Here is an 11,727-nt window from a genome sequence, read left to right as displayed (position 1 = left end):
AGAAGAAGAAGAAGAAGAAGAAGAAGAAGAAGAAGAAGAAGAAGAAGAAGAAGAAGAAGAAGAAGAAGAAGAAGAAGAAGAAGAAGAAATAATAATATCTGAGCATAAAGCAAGGATACAAGACCTTGTTCTTAGAGTTTCTCAGCCCCAAATCTCTGAGTATATTGGAGTAGATGTTCTCACAGGAAGAGGGGAAACTGTCAAGTTTGGCCCATTGTCCTAATCACTGCAGGTGATTGCACCAGGTCACAGGTTTCCAGGTTCTTCTGTGCAGGTTCTGACAAGATGGATGGGAAGCCAGAAATATGCACTTAAGCCAACCCCCTCAGGTGCAAGGTTTACAATCAAGGAGGGCTGGGAGACGCTTCTGGTGAGCATAGAACAGGTGGAACAGCATAGCTCCCTCACGACACCCTGTTCTAGTAGAGCAGAGACTAGAATTTCTTTATTCACTTTTATTTTTTTGGCTACAGACTTGGTGCACTTTTCATATCTCTGAACATGTGTGCATTGGGTAGTTGCATTGTGATATCAGGTACAGAAGCATGAGGATGTGACTGGAAGGCTTGATATATTGAACTGTTAATATTATTTTGAAGTGTAGTCAGATGAGTAGAAAATTTTCAGCTCTGGGAGCAAAAGTGTTAATTTATGAAAATGCAATTATTTAGTCTCCTGGTGGAAGTAAAAAGAATAAAAAAATGGGGAGTAAGATATACTTTCTAAAGAATTAGAAACTATTGTAGCATCTCTGCTTTGTCCAAGGCTCATGGGAAGAGCAATGCCTGACATTCTAGAACATACAGAGAAGAGAGCAAAGCATTTTTGCGATATTTGCAACTTTCCCTAACGAACTGTAGAGGTTGGTTAGTTCATGTGTCTTTGCTCCACACTGTAGTTTGAGGTCAGGGACTTCATCTTATTCTTTAGCTGTCCAGACCAATGCCTAGCATAAAATAATATTGATAATTATTTGTGGAGCATTTATTTGAATTTTAAAAACAACCCTGTGGTGTCAGCATAATTAGAACCCCCATATCACATATGAACAAACAGCAAGACACCTTCCTGATTGCTGAGAAATGAAACAGTTTCTGATCTGGAGGAGTCCAAAAAGAGGTTTAGGAAGAAGGAAAGAAGAGGCTTAGGAAATACCACATATTTGAGAATGGGCACAGGTAAGGTCAGGAGAAGCCTGGGAGGGATATCAATGAGCTTTGGAGGCTTGGAAGGAATAAAACTGGGTATGCTTAGGTGTCAGGCGCAGGCTGTTCTTGGAGCAGAGCAGGGCAGTGAGACAGAGAGAGGCATGGAGGGAAGGCACTTCGTTGCTGTGATCTGAGAATGATTATGGATGGCCATGGACGGTTCATTGGTGGTCATGGATGGTTCATGGATGGTCTTGAACTGGGCTAGGAACCTTGGCTTTATTCTGTCCACAATGAGAAGCAATGGAGAACCTGAATGGTGAGTCATTATGATGGTAATGTTTTTCTGAAATGACCATGTGTACAAAGAAACTTTGGAGATGCTACCCAGTGACAAGGATAAAAATCAACTCATCTTTGCATGGTTGGGTGGGGCAGTCTTCTCTAGCAGGCTTTTTGGGGAGGCTGTAACAGTGAATGACAGAAAGATGCTGGAGATGCTGAGAGCTGTTTTCACTAAGACGTTTGCTCCCTGGAAATCCTGCCAAGATTTGAAACTTTACATTTCCCAAACTGAACTTGGCTTTTCAATGTCCATACCTGCTTTATGTTCTATGTTATTTATCTTTAGTGAACAATATTCTGTTTCTTGGCCTTAGCCTTATTTCTGTCTGTATTCCACTTCTTTCCTAAGGCCTCAAAAGGTTAGAATCTTTGTAAGGCTTATAACTAAATCTCCCATACCGATGCCTTTGAGTTCTGCACCTGGGGATGTTGCAATAGTGTCTCACTCATCTCTGGTTTATGCCCTTCTCCCTCTAATCCATCTTCCACACTGCTGCTACCGGATTCGCCTTTTGACGTTTGATCTTCTGAGTCAGTCATTCTTGGAAAAATGTTGCAAAGCTCACCTTTGCTGACAGCAGCAATTTTATATTTGGTCCCCAAATGAAATCTTGTCGAGAAACGTTAATATGACAACTAGATAAAAAGCAAGCTACTTTAGTCAGACCAGGAGAGCATCCTGGATCCTTGCCCGTTCTGTCTGCACAATACCCAGAACACAGTAGATTTCTCAATAAATGACAGTTTTCTTGAGCCTCATGGTAATGGACATGAGGAATTTACTTATCTTATGGGCTATTAGGGGCAATTATGTCTCTCCAGTTGAGTCAAAAGAAACTGTTATTTCTATATACCAAGGCTGACTTATGATTGGCTCACACCCTGATAAATCCATTGGATACTGGATATTGTAACTTGCCAGACAGCCCTGCTCAGTAACACAGTGCATGATGTGTCAGGGGTTCACACTTGGGAGCACATTTTAGGGTAGGAACTGCAAACCCCAGTGTGCATCAGAACTCCACATCGAAGCAGAGGTTGCGGCTGAATGCATGGGACTATAGCAGCATTGGAAAGTTGAAAAAATATATCATACTATCCTAGGTCAGGGACCTTATTATAGTCCCTGCCTGTTTGCCCTCTCTTATTCTTTGCACTGGAGTGGAATTTGCACGATTAGAATGCCCTCCCTTCACCCTCATAAGTCTATATCTTGTTTTAAGACCCAACCCAAAAGCTTTCTCGGTGTAGAGTTCTCGCCTCAGCCTGGTTCGCCTGAGTCTTTCTCTCCTCTCTAGCCCCCCACTGCCCTGACCTTGGCCTCTTTTAGTCACACGTCTCTTCCTTTTGTGTAGTGTGTGTGTGTGTGTGTGTGTGTGTGTGTGTGTGTGTGCTTGTGTAGAGGTCAGAAGTTGGTGTCATTTGTCTTCTTCAATCATATCCATCTTATAAATTTTTTAGTCAAGATCTCTCCCTGAACCTGGAGCTTGTCAGTTCATTTATACTGGCTTCCACTGAACCCCAGGGGTCTTCCTAACTCTCCAGTGCTGCTGTTATAGGCACATACCACAGAGCCTTGATTTTTAATATGGGTGCTGGTCATTGAATCTAAGTCCTCACGCTTGCTTGGCAAGCGCATTACTGAATGAGGCATCCCACAGCCCCCTACTTTCTTTCTTCTTAAAACCAAGATAATTGACTGACCTAGCCTTGAATTTATTCTCAGGGACTAGGGCACAGTTTGAATTTGCTGCTCACATTGTCTGCTGCAGGAGTACCAGCTTGGTGAACATCCTGAAGGAAGAGACGAAGATCAAAGATTGGTATTGTGTAGTTCCCACCATGAAGCAGGCAGGGTCAGGGTTACAGCAGGCCTCTTAAGAAGAGCACAGAAATGGCAGGTATTTTGTTTCACTTTGTAGCTAGTTATGCATCCTTACCTTCTCAGCTGTCTTTCGAAATCACTGATGACACCCTTAGAGAGTCGTAAAATAACCATTTGCTCATCCAACATGGGGATGAGCAGAACAATATTATGTCGTCCGTGTGTCCATGATGTTCACAGACTAAACAAGCTAAAAGGCATTTCAGTCAATTAGAGGCAGAATCTTAAAATGCTTTCTTTGCTACGTCTCCTCCATCCTTGCCCATCTTTCCAGTAAGTATTCTGTGGCAGGCTCCTCTTGAGGTCATTTACGACATGGCATTGTCTTTAGGGCATACCTGCTGAATGGGTCTGGAAAGAATCTAGACTAATGGTTTGGGCCTTTTACAGTTATGCCTCTCTAGTGAGGTGTATGAATGGTTCAAGTTGAAAGAGCAGGGAGAACTGTGGCAAATAGCCCCCTGTGAGACGGTGGGAAGTCTGACGGAATAAATTAAAGTGCCAGATGCCCTTTATATTGCTCAACTGCTCAGCAAGAGTCAGTGCTAACATCCTAGCCCGGGTCACAAGTTTATCTCTTCCAAGGGCTGTGAAAGCAGCCACGACAGCAGGAGTGATGGATGGAGTTGTCCCGAGGAAGGGTGAGCATGGAAGTTCTGTTTGGGTCTTGAAATTCCCCAGGAAGGCTCGGGAATTTCTCATAGTCTAAATTCAGCAAATGTAAAGACAAAGCAGGGGGCTGGGAGCCTTCACATAAATCTTTTCACTTAATTGTACACATTTCAGTATGGTGGGGCAAAACCTTGCTTGTAAATGTAGAAAAACAAGAGGAGCAATTTCTCCCATCCATGTGATGGGAAAAACCTAAAATATATATAATTGATTATTCAGTTAATTGCATAATTGAACGCAAGCACAGTCCTTGCATGTGTGTCTTCTCTTACTGTGCAAAGACCTAGAGATATGACTGACTCAACCTGCTCTTCATCTCTCTTGCAGTTGGAAGTTGCCCTGAGTTTTCCATTGATAAGAAAATCATGTATTTTTTCAATGATAACTCACTATCTTCTGTAAATGGAAACTATGTGCACAGTTCCTGAGCCCATGATATAATTGGACATTCCAGTGCAATTTCTTTGGTTATATAATATTCACAGTAGCCACGTGTTAAAGGTTGACTTATTCATAGGCAGTATCATCTAAGAATGCTAAAAGGGGGGGATCAAGAACTAAAACAATCTAATATTGGTTCGGTGTGGGATTTGAAGCTCTCATAACCTTTTGCATGTGTTGCGTGACTTTATTTCCAAACACTGTGTATACAACGTAAGATGGAGATAAGGTTCTGCTCTAAAATTATATTGACTATTTTAAGCCTTAGCTTTACAACTAATTTAATTGCACGATATTAGTTAAGTTAATACATTCCTCTGCAATTGACCTTCTTCATCTGCAAATAGAAATGAGCAGTGAGCTTGTGCCAGTTAGGGTAGAGTACAGTGGAAAGGCTGTGTAACAAGTAGCTCCCCTTCCATTCCAATGCCTTAGATAATAATCATGGATGGGTTTTTCATCCCAGCGTATCTGTAGACCAACTGTTGGGCTCAGATCTATGCCATCGGTCGGTGCCTCTGAAGGCAGTGGTTCTCGGAGTAGATGTCAGAAACCGGAGAGAATGAGCCAACCACTTAGCAATCCCTTCCAGAGTTTCCACTTGCACTCACATTTTATTAGGCAAACAAGTCATACGGCCAAGTTCAACATGAAATAGTAAGTAATTATACATTTCCCATGGAAGGAAGAAGAGAGAGTGAACAACAATAGCCATGTCGCTGTCATAGGGCTGCCTTTCAGTGATAATGGATGTAAAACAGAGGCAGCTCTTAGCCAGTCATAGACTAATGTGTATCTCTCGTTATTATTCCTCATGAAAGGATGGTACCACAAACCAAAAGGAAGTGAACGAGGAAAGAACTTCTGGAAGTTCACTGAGACAATGGGATTCATGTGGCCCTTTTTCCCTGCTCCCCTCGCCACTCTGTTTTATTTCTTTTCCTCTTGAGGAATCTGGAAGACTATTAGTAATCCGAGCACAGACTATATCAGCTCTTATTTTTGTCATCCTCATTCAGCTGGTGAAGTTACCAACAGCTACTGCTGTAGGGATCCAATTTGTTCAAGACTGTGGTTTTCAATTGTCAATCTTGGGAAGTGATTAGGTCCTATTAATTTATTGCTTTCCTTTCTTCTACTCTTTATTAATTTACTATTATTTTTTAAATGAGACTTTAATTGGGTGAGTCAGTTATTACTAAGGTCACTGATTCTTAAACTGACTTTGGCTTATTGTCTTTGAAGCAGGTCCTAAGACAGAGTTTGGGATACAAATATTTATTAAGGATTAATTCTCATGAGAGGACTAAAATGTGGGATTAGAAAATTGAAATCAAATTGTGGCTTAAGTCTGGTGATGTTTTAACCAATAAGACATAGACTCTGAAGGTAAAATAGTCTTCCTGAGCTGTCTAAACCTGGCCAGGAATTCTACTATTTTCTCTGTTGAGATCATTCCATGTTGCGAGGCTGCTTGTTTGTTGCCGGCTACTTAGACCCAAAATAATCACTCAGGAACTCTATTATTTAAATCACTGCTTGACCAATCACTTAGGCGTATTGCTAGCTAGCTCTTATATCTTTGGTTAACCCATTTCTACAGAAGGACTTCCCACACCAATTCTCGGACAAGCCTCATGTTTAGGAGTAGTTGGTCAACATGAAATGGTCTCCATGTTTTTTATTTTGTTTTGTTGTGTTTTTTCTTTCACTTAAAAAACTAATTGATTGAGAGAGACCTAAAGTTAGGTGAGTAGGGAGGTGGGGAGTAGCTCCAAGGTGGGGGAATTGGGAGAAAAGAAAAAGTATAAATAAAATATATTGTACAAAATTTTTAAGTAAATTAGAAATAATATATATATATATTTGTGTGTATTTGTGTATGTGTATTTCCATACACAGACACACAATAGAGTACCATACATCCACAAAAGAATGGGATTGAATTATCACAACAGCATGATTATAACTGGAAAACATTGTGTTAGGGTCAATAAGTCAGGCATAATATAATTAACATGTACTCTCACTATGTGTATGTACAAGAGTTGATATCAAAGGAACAGAAAGTAGAACCATGGTTATCCAAGGCTGTAGAAGAGAGGAATTGTGGATGGGGAGTTCTCTTGAAGTCATAAGTTACTGTTATGGGAACACATTATGATAAGGGAACAAATTGTGGTTCGTATAGATAAAGAAAAGTACTGTATTTTTTCTAAACACAAAGTAATGGTACATTTTAAGGAACTAGATGTTTTTACAATAATTTGAACATGAATGTATGCATCTATCAAAATATAACAAAGAGTTTTTGGTTACATAATGCCTCGCCGTGCCCCAGTTTCGGGCTGTTTTGGAATTGCTGGTTGGTGCAGGTTGGGACTTTGGAGCTTAGGCTGCCATCTCTTTTGTTTGCTTGCTCCAGATTCTTGAAGCATCACTTTCCTACTGTTCCCTAGAGGCCCAAGTGTGAGCTGGATCAGAACATGACACCCTCAGCTTGGCAGCGGGAAGTGAAAGTGGGGCAGGGAGAGCGAGGCTAAGGGGAAGGGTCAGGGCCAAGCGCCTAAGAGCTTGTAGAAAGAGATGCTCTGCCGTGGATAAAACCTCATGTGATTGTTGGTAAACATGGTGCTGAGCACTGTCTTAGGTTTTCACAATAATCGTGTGATCCAGGTAAGTATGAGTTTCAGGTAGACAGTCATTAAAAGTAGCGTCTTCCAGGGGACATGCTGGAGCAGGCCAGCTCCTAAATATCTATGTAGTGACTTTTTGGAAGGAAAGTAAAAATAGACATTTTGACTCAGACACCTGTATTCCCTTAGGTAACTCAGAGGAAACAAAGCACTGTCACCTTGGGGAAAAAAAAGAAGTCTAGCAGACAATTTTTATGATACAATGGATCTTAATTATGTAGGTGAATGAATTTAATTTGTATAGCACATTTTGAGCTTCTTGCTACCATAAGAATAAGCCAATAATTCCTTATCTTAATACAGATTTTGTCAGAGCATTTATTAAGTACCTGTTAAGTGCATGACTACATGTTAAGTCCTGGGGGCAATTACTCCAAGATGCAGCATGTTAGCATGATCTGACAGATATTTAGCATCCTAGCAGGCTTTGTTTAAACACAAAATGTTTGGAAACCCTGGTGAACCTTCTAGGGTAGGGCAAACCTCGTTGAAGATTTAGTGTCCTAGAGAGAAATTGTGTTCTCTGGTCTCTTGTTTACTGGGGTTCCTCCAATCACGCATTAAGAAATGAGAAAATTTGAGAAACCATTTCCAAAATTATCTATGATCCTGCTCCTTCTGATACCTCCATGTATCCAGTGAGACTGCTGGAGAGAGGAATGGATAAGCAAGGGGCTGCTGAGGTTTCCTGAGTGTTTGTGATGACTCTATCCCTCTTCTATCCCTGCTAGAAGAGGTGTGTTGTCTGGAATGTGTAGACTCATTTCAGTAATTAGTCTAGTTGTTTAGAAGGTGGATCCTTGAGGTTTTGAGGCCAAATTGGGCTTCACAATCATGGGAAGAGACTCTTCATTTTGGGCTACTGGCTGTAGGTAATGAGGTCGATGGTTTGTGGTAACTGAGGGTAGAAAGGGTATGTGACTACTCATGAAGCTTCGCTTACTTAGTGAGCTTAGTGGTTGAAGGAATCTTCTGGTAAGGATCATGTCATGTCAAAAAGAGAACATTGCACAGGACGCTTGCCATTCTCTGGGTCTTGCATATTTTCCTCCTGTTTTTTTTTTTTTTTTAATGTTCCCAGAGTCTTTGGGAGAGGGTGGTGCTCATATGGCTGTCTCATTTATGAGTGAATACTTATAGTCACTTATTTTATGCATCTCTACATTAACCATTTCTCATTGCAATAAGAAACTTTTCTGATGAAAATTGAAACAGAACAAATCTATAGATATAGCATAGATATTTAGAAAGACATTTGACAACCTGAACATTTAGAAAAACAGCACCAATTGGTTCTCCTCTAGGGCCTATGATTTCTATGACTGTGGGGTTTTGTCTATGTTTGTAGTAGTAGGCATAAATTCCCTCTTGTGGACTATATTACAAATCCAATAAAAATAAAAGAAGTTGGTAACTTCATAAACTGTCTTGCTGTAATTGCAGTGGGGTTAGATTTGCCTGGAAGGTCAGTATTTTAACATGTTAAGTCCTGGGGGCAATTACTCCAAGATGCCAGCACTGGGTAAGACCATTGATGTCTCTTCTTTCACAGCGGCCTGCATATCTTAACCTTCCAGTACTATTAGAGCAAGCCAATGGGCAGAGTTTTCTTGTCAGTTCAAAGTTGATTTCTCCGTGCCTTGCAACTAGAAGTGTGCAGTGTCTTCAGGAACAGGGTCTTACCATCTAGGTATGATGGGCAAGTGTAGTGGTTTAAATGAGAATGGCAGCCATAGGCTAACATTTGTATATTTGGTCTCCAGTTGGTGGAACTGTTTGGGAAGGATTAGAGGTATGAAAGAAGTATGTCACTAGGGGTGGACATTGAGGCTCCAAAAGACTTGTGTGATTCCCAGTGTGCTTTCTCTGCTTCATGATTATGGATAGAGATATAAGCTCTCAGCTATCCCTTTGACCCACCATTATGGGCTCTAACCATCTGAAACAGTTTCAGTTAGTCAAATATTTTATTTTATTAATTGGTTTATTTTAAGTAAAACTATTATATGTTTTATTTTACAAGTTGTCTTGGTCATGGTGTTTTAACACAGCAACATAAAAGCAACTAGAAGTAGTTCCATGGTTAATTTTTAAAATTGGGTTGTTTGTTTTCTTAGTATTTATTGTTTTGACTTCTTTGTAGACTCTAGACACTGAACCTTTGTCAGATGTATTGCTGGCAAAGATTGAGGGGGGCGGGTAAGGCTCTACTTTTTTTTTCAGTATGTTGATATCAAGGTTTCTCAGCACCATTTGTTGAAAATGCTGTCTTTTCTCTAATGTATATTTTTGACATCTTTGCCAAAGATCAAGTAGCTATAGTTAGATGGAGTCATATACGGACCTTCTATTCTATTCCATTGATCCATTTGTCTGATTTTTTGTCAGTACCATGCTGTTTAAATTTTTATGACTCTGTAATATAATTTGAAATAAGGTGTAGAGATAACCTATTCAGTATTCTTTTTGTTCACAATGACTTTGGCTATCCTTGGTTTTTGTTCCTCTATAGATTATGAGTTTTTCTTCTTTCTTTGTAAAGAAAGTTCTTGACATTTTGATTGGGATTGCATTGAATCTGTAGATTGCTTTTGCTAGGAAGCTAACTTCACAATATTGATTCTTCAGATCTGCAAGTACGGGAGGTCTTTCCATCTCTTGTTGTCTTCTTCAATTTCTTTATAGTCCTTTGCAATTTTCACTGTAGAAGCCTTTTGTGTTTTTGGTTTGGCTTATTTCCAGGGATTTATTTTATTTTGTGGTTATCATGAGTGGGATTGTTTCTATAACTTCTTTTTCAGCATGTTTATTGTTATATATGAAGGCTATTTATTTGTAAGTATAAAATTTTGTATAGTGACACTGGTGAAAGAATGTATCAGTTCTATGAATGTTTTTGTGGTCTTTAGGGTCTCGTATGTATAGAATCATATCTGAAAATAAAGATGCTTTGATTTCATCCTTTCCTATTTGCAACCCCTTTTTATTTATTCCAATTGTCCTAATGCTGTAGCAAAGATTTCAAGTATGGTATTGGACAGGAATGGAGGGAATACACATTCTTGTCTACTTCCTGGTCTTACTGGGAACACTTTCAGTTTTCTTGATTTAGCCTGCTGTTGACTATAGGTTTGTCATACATAACAATTATTATGTTGTTGTAGTCTCCCGTCTCTCCATCTCTAGCCACTTGTCCTAGTTTGCCATGACCAAAAACAACTTGAGAAAGAAATGGTTTATTTGACTTACACTTCCAGGTCACAGTTCATCAATGAGGAAGTCAGTGTAGGGACTCAAGAAGGAACAGAGGTAGGAACCGCAAAGGAAAGCTGCTCCCTACTGCCTTGCTCCCAGTATTATTTTCATCTGCCTTTCCTATACACCTCAGGCCCACTTGCCTGCTGGTGGTACTTATTGACCTCAGTGGGGCTAAGGATTCCTATAGCTATTAGCAACAAAGAAAATACCCAGCAGACAAGCACAAAGTTCAGTCTGATGGGAGTAAAGTAATTCGTTAAGCGAGGTGTCTAGGTATGCCAAGTGAACAATAAGGATTAACTATCATACTGCTCCATGGTCTTTTTCATGAAGGGATGTTGAGTTTTTTCAAAGGCATTTTTAACTTTTAAAATGATGAGTTGATCTGTGATATCTGTCTTTAAGTGTATTTAATGTGACAGACAACATTTACTCATTTATGTATATTAAATCAGACTTGTATCTCTGCAATGAAGTAGACTTGATTGTGATGAATGATCTTGTTGATATGATCTTGTAATTGTTTTGCCAGGACTTTATTGAGAACATTTGCATTTATGTTCATCGGGGAGAAGTAGGGCTGGGAAGTGAGATCCTGGGAGGGCTGATAAGTGGTATCTTGGACAAGCAGACAACATATAGGGTGGGAAGGAGCAGGCTTAATCTGAGACATGGATATGGAAGGTCCTGGAGTAGCTTGGAGCCTGGAAGCACATGGAGATGAGATACCAAGAATCTAAGACACCCATAGGGTGAGGCTTAGAGAACCAAGACCCCAGAGGAGATGGAAGGCCTATCAGATGGGATGGAATAGAGCCTACTGATGTGCAAGGAAGGGAGATGAAGGAAGGATGGAAACTTCCAGAGGAACTTATTCAAAGTAAAAAAAAAGTCCTAGGGGCTTATCCAAAGTGAATCTTTTGACCTGCTTTCTTTCATTTACTATAGGTTTATCTGTGTTCTGGGTCTGCTAAGAATTTCTTCCTTTTTGATGCTAAGTAGAACTTCATTGTAGAAATATGCCACAATCGAAACAATTTTTTCCTAGATATTTAGATTGTTTCTATTTGTGATTATTATATGTAGGCAGATATGGCGCTGGTGGAATAGCTGAGAGTTCTACATCTTACAGGCAACAGGAAGTTGACTGAGATATTGGGCAGTATTCTGAGCATAAGAAACCTCAAAGCTAGCCGGGTGATGGTGGCGCACGCCTTTAATCCCAGCACTCGGGAGGCAGAGGCAGGCGGTCTCTGTGAGTTCGAGACCAGCCTGGTCTACA

Source organism: Microtus ochrogaster, unplaced genomic scaffold (assembly GCF_000317375.1).
Source record: "Microtus ochrogaster isolate Prairie Vole_2 unplaced genomic scaffold, MicOch1.0 UNK3, whole genome shotgun sequence".
NCBI classification, from domain to species: domain Eukaryota; kingdom Metazoa; phylum Chordata; class Mammalia; order Rodentia; family Cricetidae; genus Microtus; species Microtus ochrogaster.
Note: the sequence above shows the minus strand (reverse complement) of the source record.